This window comes from Dermacentor albipictus, chromosome 6 (genome assembly GCF_038994185.2).
Source record: "Dermacentor albipictus isolate Rhodes 1998 colony chromosome 6, USDA_Dalb.pri_finalv2, whole genome shotgun sequence".
NCBI classification, from domain to species: Eukaryota; Metazoa; Arthropoda; class Arachnida; order Ixodida; family Ixodidae; genus Dermacentor; species Dermacentor albipictus.
The window spans coordinates 27573901-27590691 of record NC_091826.1 but is presented as its reverse complement, the minus strand read 5'-3'; the positions used below and the strand labels follow the sequence as shown (position 1 = coordinate 27590691).

Here is a 16791-nt window from a genome sequence, read left to right as displayed (position 1 = left end):
GTGGTATAATGTTGGCTTAGCTCCACACCACGGACAGGTTGCGCTATACTGCGTGGGGAACATCCTACTTAGTATGTGTAAGTTTGGAAAGGTGCCCGTTTGCAGTCTCCGCCATCCTGCGGCCTCCTCCTTTGTTAATGCTTTATGTGGAACTTTATTGGCTCCTAAAGGTCAACCCTAGGTTGACGCGGGCCGCTCCCACGTTGCGTCTGTCAGGCCGAGCCCTTCAGCCACATCGCGGGCGTTCTAGACTGCCCGCAATTGGTCAGAGAATGATTCACTGTGTAGCATTTGCCGCCACCATTCTTGCTCCTTGACACAGTCTGTGAAGAACGCGGGGCACTGCCAAAGCATGTGGTCAAGAGTAATGATGCCATTGCACTTATTACAATTGGTTGACTTTCCCTCTCCGGATACATCCTGTTAATAAAATCTGGACTTTGGTATACACTATTATAATATTGCACAATTAGTACTATTGGCACAGTGGGGCGCGATCGAAGACCGTTGTTGGAAACGCGCGTTCAGTATGCATTCAGCTTCGCCTCACGCGCAATTGGGCCTAGGCCGCGTCGGCCCCTGAATCGCGACCCTGGATCACTATTAAATAGGGAGCTTTAGGACACCGCTGCACAGCCTCCATCAAGTCACGTGCCATATTCGAGCATGCTCGCGCGGCGCGGCTGCCGCTTGCAGGTGCAAAGTGTTGACGACAGTAGCAATCCACCAGGCCACAGTGGTTTGATTGAATGCAACTTGATTTATTAAGGGAACAAAAAATGGCCAGGCTTAGCTTGGTTAAGCCAAGAATGCGTTGGATATTGCGCGAGTTGAGTCCCAGCTTTTCCTCCGGCTGTCGTGACGTCACGTCACGTGGTTGCGCTAAAGGTCAATGGTGGCTGCCCGGCCGCGCCCAAGGGCTGAACTGAGTGATTGCAATATGCAACGCATAAAAATAGAAGCAACTTAATAACAAACGTAGCAAACTTAAAAGAGAATAGACCCACACATGAGACGCGCAGCAATGAACAATGGCTCACACCCTCAATGGTGGCTGCGCGGCCGCGCCCAAGGGCTGAACTGAGTGATTGCAATATGCAACGCATAAAAGAAAGGAAGAATGCTCACAGGGAGCAGCGCAGGGTCTCAAGTTGGCCGCACAGGAACTCGCACAATAGCGCCCGTCGAACACGCACACGGTCTCTCACGCTCGCACTCGCACAGCTTCGTCGTCGCACGATCCAATGCGCACTTCCTCCCACCAAAGTCCCGCCATATGATCCCACGCGTCTCGGCCGCAGATGGTGCTGTACAAGGTCGGGGGCGCTTGCTAGCAGCTTGTGAAATAGCCAACACTCGGCCGTCATGAAATCGTAACGTGCTCGTTAAGGTAATCTCAGACACACACACACACACGAAAAAAAAAACGCTAGCTGTTTTAAGGCATGCAGTCGCGTGGCCTGGCAGGTACTACTCATTGCCTGCGTGGGCGTCTTATCTGCCAGAGGCTCGTCGCACTGATCCTGGTCAAGCTGGTGCTCGGATTCTTCTGACTCTTCGTCGTCGTCTAGATGAGACGTTTTACTTGTCGTCGACCACGCCTTCAATTGCGAAACGTGCGCCTTCGTTGCGTACCTATTTCCACAGTTCTTGTTTCTTGTTGAGCTCTGCCACTCCGTACGTTCTGCAGGCAACACTTCAGTTATTACCAAGGGGCCTCGGAACTTGGGTTGTGTTTTAGTTGGGTTTCCCGTGTGTTGGGGCGCTGTCTTCAAAAATACCACTTCGCCCACATCATACATCCTTGCAGGGTAATGCAGGGTGTCGTATGCCAGCTGCTTACGTTTTGCTTGTTCTTCCAGCAAGCGCTGCCGTGCAGTTTCTCTGAGCTCACTCGGGTCCTTCCAAGCGTCTTCACCGTCCATTTTCTCCTCTTGCAGGGCTAATCTATAAAAGACGGGTTTACAACCATGAAGCGTTTCATAAGTGGTCTTTCCCGAGCTCTTACTCACAGCGTTGTTTAAGCTACATTCAACATGCTTGAGGTTAGCATCCCAATCCCGGTTCTATGAGTCTTTCATTGCTGTGGTGATGACGGGCAATACAGTTTGATTCACTCGTTCCACTTGTCCGTTAGCTTGAGGGTGGCATGATGAGTTCAGAACGTGTCTAACTGCCCGAGTCGCACAGAACACCTCGAATGCTTTTGAAGTGAAGCGACTGCCTCGATCCGTAATGATGGTTTGTGGAAGACCTCTCTCAAGGATTAATTCTTCGATTGTGCGCAGTACGTGCTTTGTCGAAGTATCGCGAGTAGGAAAGAGACGCACGAACTTAGTGAAATTAGCTATGATTACCAGGATGTGTTGGTTCCGTTTCTTGCTTGGGACGAATGGACCCGTGTGGTCCAGGTGCACCATATTGAAGGGGCGCTTAATTACCAGGCGGAATGGGGTTAAGGAGCCCTTCCTTCTTCTCACCAGGGACCTTGTTGAAGATACATTCAAAGCACTGAGATGTGCTTTCGCACGTAGTTGCGCATCCAAGGGATCCAGAACGTGTCCCGGATCTTTGCCACAGTTCGGTCCACCGAAGAATGACCAAGCAGATCCTGACATCGCACCACGACCGCCTTCCTCATGCACTTTGGTAGCACAAACTTCATTACCATCTCCTTGTCAGAGTCGATGATTCGCATAAGCCGACCATCCTTAAGAGCATAGTCCTTAATTTTGGTCTTGTCTTCTCTCGAGCGGTCATGTTCCGACTGTTCAAGTATCCCTATAAGCCGTCGTAATTCTTCATCTCTTTGAGTGGCGACTATATGGTCTTACAAACTTCAGGTCAGGCAAGCCTCGAAGCGTCTCTCGAAAAGATCATCTATGGTATCGTTGGGACCCTCCACTGGTTCTCGACTCAACGAGTCGACATGCTCCATCTGTGTGTCCGGTCGATGCCTTACTGTGAAATCGAATTCCTGGATGAGATCATATCAACGAGCAATATGTGGTTTCTGTGTACGCTGTGCATTCATATAGATCAGGGCTTGCCAGTCTGTAACCACCGTGAAATGAATACCCAAGAGTAGGAACCGCAGTCGTTGTTTCGAACGTAATCCTGTGATTACCTGCTGACAGGTGTCCCAGAAATCCAAGTTCGCCTCCCTGCGCACCTTGGCGTGAAAATAGGCCACCGAGCTCTCGTTGCGCTGTTGCACACGCTCGTGCATTTTGCGCCAGCGTTCCGCCGCACGCGCCTGGCTCTCAAAAGTTCGCCGAAAACGCTCTTCAAAACCGCTCCAAGTTTTGATTTCGGATCGCCTCGAACCAGTGGCGTAGCTAGGTCGTCTGGCACCCGGGGCCCATAGGTCTTCTGTCACCCCCCTCTCCGGGTGTAGCCGGCGGAAAGAGAGGTGCCTTCAGACGTATATGACACCCCCCCCCCCCCTCACTGGCCCCTTGCACCCGGGGCCCACGGCCCCCCGGCCCCCCTGTTGCTACGCCACTGCCTCGAACTCAGCCAGTCTCTCGCCGGTCCGGCCAAACGGGACCTTGCGGTCTCAAGCATGAGTGACTCAGGTCAGCTGTGCAGCGTCGCTGTTTTACGGAGATTTTCAATCCCATCCTTTGCTGAGGGTGCGTCCTCGCAACTGTTAAAGCTTGCTATGTTGTTTAGGTCGGGCATCACTTGGAACTCAGCGATTCCACCGGGCGTGCACGCGGACACGAGCTGTGGCGTCGCCGACGGAGTCGAGCGTTCCAGCAAAGTCGGTAGGACGCGGTCCTTTTCCACAAGGGCGTTCAAACGTTCGCGCACGGTAACACCATCACTTCTGTCGGTACCCGTGGAAAAAAACTGCCTCACGCACAGTCTCACTAGTAACACCACTTTCGTTGTCGCTGTCTGATGGGGCGTTTCCACTCCGAACTTCCTTTACAGTCATGGTGCCCCTCAGTTCGTTGGGCTTAGTAATCCCACTTCTGAGGTGTTCAAGATAGTAGCAATCCACAGGTCACAGTGGTTTGATTGAATGCGACTTGATTTATTAAGGGAACAAAAAAAAAGAAAGGAAGAATGATCGCAGGGAGCAACGCAGGGGCTCAAGTTTGCCGCACAGGAACTCTCACAATAGCGCCCGTCGAACACGCACACGGTCTCTCGCGCTCACACTCGCACAGCCTAGTCGTCGCACGATCGAATGCGCACTTCCTCCGAACAAAGTCCCGCCATATGATCCCACTGCCAGTTGACGCGTCTCGGCCGCAGATGGTGGTGTACAAGGCCGGGGGCGCTTGCTAGAACGTTGGCTAGAAGCTTGTGAAATAGCCAACAAAAGCTACTAAAACTATACCATTATTATTTTTATGCATCGCAGCGCTGTCACCTGTCGGTGACAGGCACCACGCTAACCAAACGTAATTGAAAAGAATGAATGGAATTAACTCGTCTCGAGTTACAAATCAAGCGTGAATCGGTCCGTATTAATCAGACACCGCCGCTCCATGTGAACGGCACCTCCTAGGCGCATACCTTAACCGGATGCTCAAGCGATAGGAGTTTGCCCTGGCGGATGACGCAAACGTCCGGCGATCCCGTTACGAGCACTGAAAACGCAGACGCCGGTGATTTGAGGGCTGTTGACTAAGCACGGCCCACGATGCGGTACGGAAATCATAAGCGTCCGCTCCCTGTTTCAAAAAGGTTTAGTCAGTTATTGGACTCGCCGGTATCATGCTTGTTAGTTGATTGGGGTTCAGTGGCGCAAAAACGCTATAAGGCCATGCTGCGCCAGCCACGAGGCATTGCAAAATCAAATGTGAAGGCAGCAAAAGCGGTGTTACTTAATAGCCTGTGCAAATAACCGGTTCCATCTAGAAAGTTGAACAAGTCAGTGAATGGCACTAGCGGATCATCTCCCGTTATTGAGGCCGGGTGTAAACAAGTTATGTAAGTTGTTCAAAAGTTTCCGTCTCTGTGTTTCAATATGTGGACATGTCATAACAACGTGCATGACTGTATGAGGGCTCATGGCACTTCACGCAAGTTGGCGAGTTTTCTCTTCCTTAACTTTATGTGGGTCAGATTTGTGTGCCCGATTCGAAGTCTGCATACGATTACCTCATGGAGCCGTTCCTGGTGACAGCACAAGTTCCACTTGCCAAGCAGGGGTTTAGTTACGTGTAACTTGTTATTTATTGTTGTCATTTTGACTCCAGATTACGAATTGCTGGGATATGCTGTCTTTGTATGGAAGTGTTGTGCGAGCTATGCCTTTGTGCGCTGCCATGGACGCACATTTATCTGCGGCTTCATCCCCTGGTATCCCAACATGGCTTGGGACCTATAGCATAATCGTATGGTTCTTCCGTATTTGTTATGAACCACCATGTTTAAGATATCGCCAAGCAAAGGTCCACATTCGCAGTTTAAATTTAAAGCTTTGAGTGCACTTAACGAATCTGTATAAATGATAGCTTTCTTCTGCTTGTCGGGCATAACCTTTTTATTTTTTATTTTCTATGTCGTCCATGTCGCTTTGGCGGTAAAGACAGGGGCAAAATTATGTATCCGAATACTAATCTCACAATTTTCCGTTATGGTTTTGACACCCACGCAGTCCTGTGTTTTATAACGATCTGTGTAAGATTCTGTGTGATCTTTGCATTTGTCCTGAATAGCCCGGAACTCTTGCATTATGTGTTCTTGTGGGGTGCCTTTTTTTCCTCTTTACAAGAGTGCACGCAGATAAAAAAAAATTTCCGTTTTAAAAAATTGCCATTTGTTTTTCCAGAAAAGCCACTGCACGTTTAGGCACTTCGATTGGCAGGTAAGCTTTCTATTGCGCTACTATATAGAAGGTCCTTGAAAAACGGTAGACGGCCCCTTTAAAGGCCAGCTGCAAGGAAATTGTGGACCCCGTAAAACTTAATTTCGGGCAGCCTAGGTATAAAGAAGCTTCCGTGCAGAATATTACGTTTAAAACATGAGTAGATGCGCCACGAAAAACTTTCAGAAATATCTGTTTTTGATACCTAAACTGACAAAAAAAGAACGCATCAAAAAGCTGGCGCATGTTTTAAAACTAGCGGCTCCAAGGCATGACCTCCGAAATCATTAGGCACCACCTGCAGGTTCCCGCGGCGTGCTGAGGAGTCTCGGAGAGAACGTGCTGGGGCTTATGGCACGGCCACTAGGCACAGGCGAAATCATTGCTGAGGCGGTAACAAAAGGCTGTTAAAGAACGTGTTCAACTCAGATGGCTTGTTATTTATGCAAGAGTCCCATTTTTGTTGTCATTTTGACTCCAGATTACGAATTGCTGGGATATGCTGTCTTTGTATGGAAGTGTTGTGCGAGCTATGCCTTTGTGCGCTGCCATGGACGCACATTTATCTGCGGCTTCATCCCCTGGTATCCCAACATGGCTTGGGACCTATAGCATAATCGTATGGTTCTTCCGTATTTGTTATGAACCACCATGTTTAAGATATCGCCAAGCAAAGGTCCACATTCGCAGTTTAAATTTAAAGCTTTGAGTGCACTTAACGAATCTGTATAAATGATAGCTTTCTTCTGCTTGTCGGGCATAACCTTTTTATTTTTTTATTTTCTATGTCGTCCATGTCGCTTTGGCGGTAAAGACAGGGGCAAAATTATGTATCCGAATACTAATCTCACAATTTTCCGTTATGGTTTTGACACCCACGCAGTCCTGTGTTTTATAACGATCTGTGTAAGATTCTGTGTGATCTTTGCATTTGTCCTGAATAGCCCGGAACTCTTGCATTATGTGTTCTTGTGGGGTGCCTTTTTTTCCTCTTTACAAGAGTGCACGCAGATAAAAAAAAATTTCCGTTTTAAAAAATTGCCATTTGTTTTTCCAGAAAAGCCACTGCACGTTTAGGCACTTCGATTGGCAGGTAAGCTTTCTATTGCGCTACTATATAGAAGGTCCTTGAAAAACGGTAGACGGCCCCTTTAAAGGCCAGCTGCAAGGAAATTGTGGACCCCGTAAAACTTAATTTCGGGCAGCCTAGGTATAAAGAAGCTTCCGTGCAGAATATTACGTTTAAAACATGAGTAGATGCGCCACGAAAAACTTTCAGAAATATCTGTTTTTGATACCTAAACTGACAAAAAAAGAACGCATCAAAAAGCTGGCGCATGTTTTAAAACTAGCGGCTCCAAGGCATGACCTCCGAAATCATTAGGCACCACCTGCAGGTTCCCGCGGCGTGCTGAGGAGTCTCGGAGAGAACGTGCTGGGGCTTATGGCACGGCCACTAGGCACAGGCGAAATCATTGCTGAGGCGGTAACAAAAGGCTGTTAAAGAACGTGTTCAACTCAGATGGTTGGTGCATATCTAAACTTGATTGTAACCGCGCTAAAGACATGGCGATGACGAGAGGAGACGGACACGGCGCCGGGTTTGTCTCTGCTCGTAATCGTTCAGTCTTAACCGCTGTCACCATCCTGTTAAAGAAAAAAATGCTGTTACCAGCCCTGCAGCTTTACCAAGGTTGTTTCAATAAGGCATGCAGTAAAACCTCTACATAACGAAGTTGTAGTGCGAGCTTGAATTATACTTTTTACTGCATTATTTCCATTATGACATGCACTGCACTATGAATCTCTATGGTGATTCCAGGGGCATTGCACTTGCTTCATTAGATCCGTTCTTTAATTATTTGCAGTTTCGTTATAACGAGGTTTGACCAGTAAGTCCTCGTTATTACGAACTTGAAGGTGGAGCCAGAATTACTACAGTATATCGGTTTCTTCGTTATACCAATTATTACGCGTACTCCAGTACGTATCTTTGTGCGGATTTTCTGGTGAATTTCACTGTGTGATACCCATTATTTTGTTATAGCACGTTTCGCTATAACGAGGTTTGACTGCACACCGCTCGTTTTTACCACTTTAGTCAAAGTGAAATTTTGTTGCAGTTGGCCTCCAATGCGCCCCCCCGCCCGTCTTGTCAACGCTCCTTCGTCGCCTCTTGGGCAGCTCTGTCAGAAGTGAACTTTGAAGGTCCACCGCATTTGCGCCGCGAAAGTAAGGTAACCGACCAATAGAAAGGGCACTGCTGTCGCCGTTGCCTTTGCCTGACAGGAAAAGTTGCAGTGAGGGGGAAAGTAAACACCGCGCTCTTCTTATCTCTGTTATTACTATCTCCTTTACGACATTATCCTTGGTCGATTAAAACGTGCCACACAGCGCAACGTGTGTCGGAGCCCGAAATTTCCCTTGAAACGCATAATGACGAATGATTATAAAATAAAGGTTACCTTGCGTATGTCAAGACTGCGTAAAGCGAACAGAAAACAACTTAAACTTATATGCGCGTTCTTTTTTACGTGAAACGTCTTTCAGTTTCGCTCAGAAAGGGGTGGGGGGTGGCAACGTACATCAAGAACAGCCTATCCTTCTTTTGCGAGAAATAAAATGAAGTAAGACCATGCCTTTTCATATGCCTTCTTGTTTGTTACTGTTGGCTGCACCTCATATTCAGCCTCAGTAAGCATTATCTGACATGAAGTCACTGCATTGAGGACTAAATGCAATGACAACTTTATGAAGATACAGCGCAATACAATGAAAATCGAATGAAGATCTAATGAAAAAACAACGCAGGGAAAATACAATGAAGACCCCATGGAAAAACAATACAATAATACTCCAATGGATATACAATGGATTCACGTTAGCCACTTTTCCATGACTTCTCAACAAATCATCCATGAAATACCAATGGAATTTTCACAATTCTGTTGGCACAACAAAATATCAATGGAAAATCAACGAATTTCCAACAAAATTTTTTGTAAGGGACAAGTGCGCAACTCGTCGCAGAAATTTCACGTCTTGCTCGGCTGTGGTGCCCCCTGCGTTAGACACGCACATGGTCTCAAAAATGGCGTGAAGACACTCGGGAATGCTATAGACCGAGGGACACCTTTGACCATGGCCGAACGTGTCCGTCTTCATACGGAGCACAAGCGCATGGAGCCAAAGCCATCTACGAGTGTGGTGGGTTCGGCGGGTGCAGGGTATCATTTAGGGGCGTTAGCGCAGGGCAGTGTCGGGCCACCAGGGGCCTCGATTGCGTACCCTATAGTGCCCAAGCACACTGTGAAAGCAAAATCGGGCCCGCTGTAAGGATAGGAAGCGAGCATGATTTCCAAATTAGACAGTAAGGCCCTCACTAAATGCCCGGAAAAACGTAATTTCGTTACGTCATTTCTGTACTCCAGCGCCCACACGCACTCAGCGACGCGCACAAGACGGTTCATGCACTCCACTGCACCTCTGATACAGCCTACGCGATTTTTAACCAGTGATCTATCCCCTCTCTACCTCGCCCTCTCCCTCGTTTTTTACACGTCGCGTTATACCAGCTTCACGTTGGAGGTCAGCTAGGAGTGTTTACGGCTGCGGTAGTGTTGTGCCATCACCACAAGCCCGGATTCCGAATCTGCAAGATGCAGAATCTATCCTGCGAGCGCCCTAATTCTCCCTTCACCAGTCAAGATGCTGAGCCGTCAGGCAGCGGGTCCTGCGGGAGAAGCGGAGAAGCCTCGGCGAGCCGCACGTTTGGACGTGTCAGCGTGTGCCAGACAGCCCGGCGCCGCACCTCCCTTTGCCTGGAGGTCACCGCGCGCGCGAACTTTGAACCGGGTGGCCAGCGCGGTCGCTGGTTGGACCCCTCGGACGACCGTCGTGTGCTGACTTTGTATTGGGCCGTTTGAGTGACAATGGTGCTCGGGGATTATAAAAGCAGCAACACGCTGCCTGAAAAACAGGATCCGCCGACCCCACCGGGAGAGAGTGTCGCTCCCGACTGGGGTGAGATGTGTCACGCTTTTTCGCCGGACGTCGTCGTGCGAGAACAGTCGCGTTTGTTGTGAGCACTCGGCCCCAGTGCCGACCCGTTCATGTCCTGTATGATAACCTGTATATAATGTATAAAGTCCCTTTTGTTATTCTCATCGACGCCAGGCTCGGAGTCTTCGCTACCAACGCTCTGTCACGAAACGGGTGACGAGCGCTACGGGACCACAAAGCCGTAATTGTGGTGCAGCGGTGAAAGTTCGTAACACTGCTGGCACCGGTTGGGTGTCGTAACACTGGATGGCAGCTACGGGATTGACCGGCATCAGCTACCTCGGCGCGGTGAGTGCCTGAAGTTTACCTCAAACACCAGACTTTCTCTGACACAGGTTATAGTAGCTTAGGGAAGGATTTGGTGTTGCATTGTGATAACCTTGTGTGTTTCAAGCCTAGTAAGAGTGTTTTGAAAACCAGGGGATGCTGAGGGGGTAAACAGGGCAGTGTGTGAAATACTTGCATATGTCTTACTAGTAGTGTTATAGTAGCGTACGGCAGGTATATTCAAAAAGGGTAAACAGCAGGAGGACAGTGTGAACGATGGAGAAGTACAAGGTGAAGGAACTTCTCGAAATTTGTGAGGAGTTGGGCATTGAGTTGGGCTCAACCAAAAGAAAGAATGCGATCCTTGAGGTCATGAGGACTGGGGACGTAACGGCTGAGGAAGCCGCAGAGGCCTGGGCGGATATCAATGAACGTCGGGAAAGGGAGGAGAAGGAACGTTGCGAGCAGGAAAGGAGAGAAAAGGAACGCCGCGAGGAGGAAAAGCAGGAAAGGAGAGAAAAGGAACTTCGCGAGGAGGAAAAGGAGGAAAGGAGAGAGAGGGAGCGACGTGAGCACGAGCTTAAAATGAAAGAGTTGGAGATCCGAAATAACTCGCCGGCGCCTAGTCTCACTTCTAATGTTCCAAGAATACGCGATCAACTTCCACCCTTTGTCGTCGGAGAGGATATGGCCAAATACCTCGTGAAATTTGAGCACGTGTGCGAACGGAATAGCATTGAGCGATCCTTTTGGGCACAGAATCTGTTAGCGTTGCTTCCTGGGGAGGCATCAGACGTAATAACTTGCTTATCGAAAGAGGCGTTTGAGAGCTACAGTGATGTGAAGGAAGCGCTACTGCGGAAGTACAAATTGTCGCCCGAAGCTTTCCGGCAGAGGTTCCGGTATGCAAAAAAGGGCAAGGAGTCGAATGTTGACTTCGCGTTTCGTCTAAAAGCCGACCTGGTGGAATGGCTGAAGGGCGAAGAGGTTTACGACGACCGCGACAAAATTGTCGAATGCATCGCGTTGGAGCAGTTCTACCGTTGCATTGATGAGGATGTCCGGCTCTGGCTGCAAGATAGGCTAAAGGATGTTAAGCTAAACAAGGCAGCAGAGTTAGCGGAAGAGTATTACACCCGCCGCAGCTTGCACAGCAAGGCAGTGCGCGTAGAAAAAGCTGATAGAAGAGATGGGTTTTACGGGAAGCCCGACGAACGGAAGGAAATCACGCGTCGCGAGTTTCGGGAAGACGAGTCGCTTCCCAAAGAAACTGGACAGAATGCATCTCAGAATGATGACGATGGTCCGAAACAGCGAAACGAAATGACGCGTTCTTTTGAAAAACGGAAACCGTTAACCTGCTACAATTGCAAAAAGCAAGGGCACATCGCTGCAAGCTGCCCAGAGAGAATTGCTTTTGCAACGATACAGGAAACTCACAAGAACATACGTCTATTGGAGCCCTATGTGCAGGAAATTAAGGTAAACGGCAAGAAGTGCCGAGCACTGCGGGACTCTGCAGCAACTATGGACGTTGTTCACCCGTCTTTCGTCTCCTCGAGTGATTTTACTGGAGAGTGCGTTAGGATACGGCAAGTGGCCGAGAAGGAGAGTGTCTGTTTACCGATCGCAACGGTTATCATTGAAGGAGAGTTTGGGAAACTTAACACCGAAGCCGCTGTGTCAGCCGCCCTCCCGGAGCAATTTTCCTACCTCTTCTCAAATAGCTCGGAGCAGCTGCTGAGGGATCAGGGCAAATCATTCTTTGCCGACGTGGCGTACATGGCCCCCACGCGATCCAAAGCGCGCCCGCTGTCGAGGGAACTTGACTTAGCGTCGGTGAGCGAAAGGCGGTGCGGCACACGGACTGATCAAGGTAACTTGAGTGGCGAGCAGTCACGGGAGAGGCAGAGCTCGGACGCTGGCCTAGACGAGCGGGTCCTGGAGGTGAGTGGGAGTGACGCGTGCAGTGCTAGCCGCGATAGAGACGCGACGCCGCAATTAGGCGACGCGGGCTCCACACTCGCTCCGGTTTCCGCCAGCTGGCAGGAGCAGGCTGCAGTTGAAAGGGAAACTCGGATTCGCGAACAGGAAGATTGTTCACTAGGCGATCTGAGGAAGAGCGTCAAACGGGGAGTGAAAAAAAAGGGGGTTTCATTTGGCAAAGAATCTGGCTTATCGTACCGCCGCTACACGGATAAGCAGGGTCGCAAATATAAGCAGCTTCAGATTCCGCGAAAATATCGCCGGGAAAAATGAATGACCTCATTTGCTTCCTCAGAAGTATGGTTTCGGTCCACAGCGATTTCGAGGGGACCATTCTATTTGTCATTATTATTGCTGATTATTAATTGTTTCTTGTCTATTTTGTTGTGTTGTTAATTTGAAAACTGGTTGTTTGAGCCTTGTGTACTAGATCGTACACCTGCCTCCTGTTGCAGCGGGAGCAAAAGGGGGATAGCTATTTAGTTAGGTTGATTTGGATTATGGCCTTGTCTGGTGTTTGACGGGAGACAGAGGGCACTTGTTCGTGTTGGGTGTTGCCTTTTGCCGGTCGGTTTTGCAAGCTGCAGAACGACCAAGCGGGACCAGTGGCGAGAAGCAAGGTCTTAGGAACGACCCGAGCGGAGCTGGTCAAGGTGCCTTGGCGACGACGCGGTGAGCAGAGCTCCTGTCCTGGCGAGTCGGACCTGGGCACGTGAAGTTACCTGGCGTCCCGACACTGGACGTGAACTTGGACGAGCCTGACGAACGTGCGCGCCTGGCATCCGAGCCACGTGGAGGCAGCTCGTCTTCCCGGCGCCTTATCTGAGGGCGGGGATGCTGTTGTGCCATCACCACAAGCCCGGATTCCGAATCTGCAAGATGCAGAATCTATCCTGCGAGCGCCCTAATTCTCCCTTCACCAGTCAAGATGCTGAGCCGTCAGGCAGCGGGTCCTGCGGGAGAAGCGGAGAAGCCTCGGCGAGCCGCAAGTTTGGACGTGTCAGCGTGTGCCAGACAGCCCGGCGCCGCACCTCCCTTTGCCTGGAGGTCACCGCGCGCGCGAACTTTGAACCGGGTGGCCAGCGCGGTCGCTGGTTGGACCCCTCGGACGACCGTCGTGTGCTGACTTTGTATTGGGCCGTTTGAGTGACAATGGTGCTCGGGGATTATAAAAGCAGCAACGCGCTGCCTGAAAAACAGGATCCGCCGACCCCACCGGGAGAGAGTGTCGCTCCCGACTGGGGTGAGATGTGTCACGCTTTTTCGCCGGACGTCGTCGTGCGAGAACAGTCGCGTTTGTTGTGAGCACTCGGCCCCAGTGCCGACCCGTTCATGTCCTGTATGATAACCTGTATATAATGTATAAAGTCCCTTTTGTTATTCTCATCGACGCCAGGCTCGGAGTCTTCGCTACCAACGCTCTGTCACGAAACGGGTGACGAGCGCTACGGGACCACAAAGCCGTAATTGTGGTGCAGCGGTGAAAGTTCGTAACACTGCTGGCACCGGTTGGGTGTCGTAACAGTAGTGAGAGGTGACGCTGCATGTGGTGCTGCAACGCAACCTTACGCGGGGTCCTCCATTCTAGGAACAACCATGGCCACGACAGCGCTGCAGTCGAGCGAGGTGATTCCGGAGGATATGAGAACTCGTTTGGACAGCTTCGCTGTCTCTGATTCTTCAGTTGTCAAAATGGCATAAACATCTGCGAAGTTCTTGTTATTTTTCTTTTTTCTTTGCAACGTGTTCTTCATCGTCACTACAACGGACCATATATTAGTTAAAAGGTATCGCACTCGTTCAACTGTATTCTCAGTTTCGAAGAAAATGTTATCTAAGGGCTCTTTAATAGGCGTCATCTCATTAAAGTCGTAAACTGAGCAAGTTGTTACGAATTCACCCTATCTGTTCGTGCAATGCTCACAAAGACGAGAACAAGACGAAGAAAAGCAGAGGACATGTCCTCTGCTTTTCTTCGTCTTGTCTTGTTTTCGTCATCTCATTAAAGTCGTAAACTGAGCAAGTTGTTACGAATTCACCGTTCTGTTCGTGCAATGCTCACAAAGACGAGAACAAGACGAAGAAAAGCAGAGGACCTGTCCTCTGCTTTTCTTTGTCTTGTCTTCGTCTTGTCTTCGTCAGCTCATTAAAGTCGTAAACTGAGCAAGTTGCCACGAATTCACCGTTCTGTTCGTGCAATGCTCACAAAGACGAGAACAAGACGGAGAAAAGCAGAGGACATGTCCTCTGCTTTTCTTCGTCTTGTCATCTCATTAAAGTCGTAAACTGAGCAAGTTGTTACGAATTCACCGTTCTGTTCGTGCAATGCTCACAAAGAAGAGAACAAGACGAAGAAAAGCAGAGGACATGTCCTCTGCTTTTCTTCGTCTTGTCTTCGTCTTCGCTTCGTCTTCGCATGTTCTCTGCTTTTCTTCGTCTTCTCTTCGTCTTTCTTCGTCTTCGTATGTCCTCTGCTTTTCTTCGTCTTGTCTTCGTCTTCGCTTCGTCTTTCTTCGTCTCCGCACGTCCTCTGCTTTTCGTCGTCTATGCAAGAGCGGAGACGTTTTGGACATCCTCACTCCGATTTAAACAGCCAACAGGAGAGGGACTGGCGTCGTATTCAGACGAATACATACCCCAACCTGCACCACCTACACAGAATACACCCCACGAGGTTCACTGACGAGTGCCCGTGGTGCACAGACACACCCACACTAAAACACATCACATGGGAGTGTCCCAGGAGGCCTCCGCACATAGACAGTCCCATATTACACGAACATCCACTAATGAGGAATAGGCAGTGGGAGGCATGGCTTGCGGACGAGGGTCGGGAGAGCCAGTTGGCTCTTCTGGACCAAGCCCAGCGAGCCGCTCGTGCCAGTGGGGCCCTGGAATAGGGGCTCCAACCATCGTGCCTTGTTTTATTTATATTAATAAAGTTTTACTCTCTCTCTCTCTTCTTCGTCTTCGCCGGACAGCGCATGCACGCGCTGCCCGGCGCGATGGAAAAAGATAGTTGCGAGACAGCGCAGGACCAGCACTTTTTCTTCGCTTCGTCCCCGTCTTTGGGAGCACCGCGCGAACCGAAAGAAAAAAAAGCGCTGTATCTCGTGTGCGGACGTTGGCAGAAAAAGAGCGTATCTTATTTTTTGACTTCTCGAACGATTACGTCTTCTATGGCCTGCTGCAGCGGAACCGTGCACACGCGCGGGTCACACGCACGGAACCCGCACGTTCTCGCTCTAAAAGAATACAGGTGGGACGCCGCGGCCACGGTGAACACAGCACCGGCGAGCCTTTGACCCTTGCGGCTTCACAGTGAGGTGGCGATAAGTGTACACGCTCGCTTGAATATATGCTCGATAAAGGCCATTTCGCTAGAAAAAAAAGAAACAAAGAACGCCTGCATAGGCGCGCCGACAGATATCACGTATCGATCGTCGACTCTTGATGCTTTCCGCAAATGCCTTCTGTTGCTCGGCTATGTGCGACCGTGTACGTCGCAATTGGAACAGCGAACACACAAGCGAGGACGGCTTCTGGTGCGTGCTGGCATTGGTTCGCGGCACAGGTGAGCAACGCCGAGTGGATTGCATGGTCAAATACCACCGAGTCTGTCAATATGCCGCGACATATAATTGCAGCAGCTTGTGCGTCACGGCACTGCTGCACGAAAACGAGTGTTGGTGTTACCATCGTTGCCGAGCTTCGTAATTACGCGCATCTGCGTCTTCCGCGAGGACTGCGAGTAATCGACGGCTGCGCCAGCAGACGACCTGGGAAGAATCGCCTGTACGAAGCAAGTACAGTCAAAGAGAGAGAGAGAGAGAGAGAGAAACGAAGCGGCAAAGGTAGGGAAGTTAGTCAAGGACGTGTCCGGTTGGCTACCCTACATTTGGGGAGGGGGAAATGAGAAGAACAGATAAGGAGAGCAAAGAAAAATACTAGTCAGTCATTCACAGTCAGTCGCAGAGGAGTATCCACTGTCACAAGCGCTCATACAATCCACTGTCCTTCAAGAAACGCAGAAGGGCTTTTGTGGACTTTTGCATGCAAGAACGCGTAAGCCATGGTCCAAGGATCTTTTCTTCTGAGAGCGCTCTGTTGTCTAGCAGGTCGAGTTTCGCTTGTAAAGTACGTCGTTGAGTGTCGAAGGATGGGCAGTGACACAGAAGGTGCTCTATAGGGTCTCATCGCACCCGCACAAATTGCACGCCGCACTGTTGGCGATTCCTGTCGGGAATGAATAGAAATTTGTAAATGCGACGCCCAACCACACGCGACACACTAAAGTTGTTTCGCAACGGGAGAGTCCAGGTGGCAGGTGAAGTCGCAAGCTAGGGTCGAGACAGTGTAAGCGCGAGTTGGTGATACCCGGTGAATTCCATCGTAGAAGTGTGATGTGGCGAGCAAGTGATTGAAGTTGTCGCGCAGCATCAGTTCTTGAAAGTGGTATAGGAACCCGTCACAGGCTTTATGACGGTGAACATTGGGTACAGGCAGAGCACTCTAGCGAGCGGTTGGCGCACTCCTTCAGTTTGCATAGGCTTAGCGGACGCACTCGCTAACCTCGCTCGCGCGTCGTCTGTTGTCGTTACTACCGCATGGATGGTGTCTGGCATACAGCTTCCTGCAAAACTTACTAG

At 50.0% G+C, this 16791-nt stretch overlaps 2 protein-coding genes across 14 annotated transcripts in view; one reads left to right on the top strand and one right to left on the bottom strand.

Annotated features, from left to right (window-relative positions):
- Window positions 1-16791, bottom strand: part of LOC139060923 (complement C3-like) — a 184687-nt gene that overhangs the window by 147034 nt on the left and 20862 nt on the right. The gene's annotated exons all lie outside the window — the stretch shown is intronic.
- The window catches only part of LOC139060925 (uncharacterized), a 35500-nt gene that overhangs the window by 2696 nt on the left and 16013 nt on the right, over window positions 1-16791 (top strand). For 2 of the 12 annotated variants that reach the window (XM_070540245.1, XM_070540248.1), the window contains exons 2-3: window positions 5792-5827; window positions 6885-6920. The exons of 2 other annotated variants lie outside the window; for them this stretch is intronic. The gene's annotated coding sequence lies outside the window, so the exon portion shown is untranslated. Of the gene's footprint in view, window positions 1-4661; window positions 4948-5791; window positions 5828-6884; window positions 6921-7950; window positions 8065-15451; window positions 15717-15780; window positions 15997-16791 lie in introns of those variants that run through there. 8 more of the 12 variants (XM_070540247.1, XM_070540244.1, XM_070540249.1 and 5 more) reach the window with 7 other exon arrangements.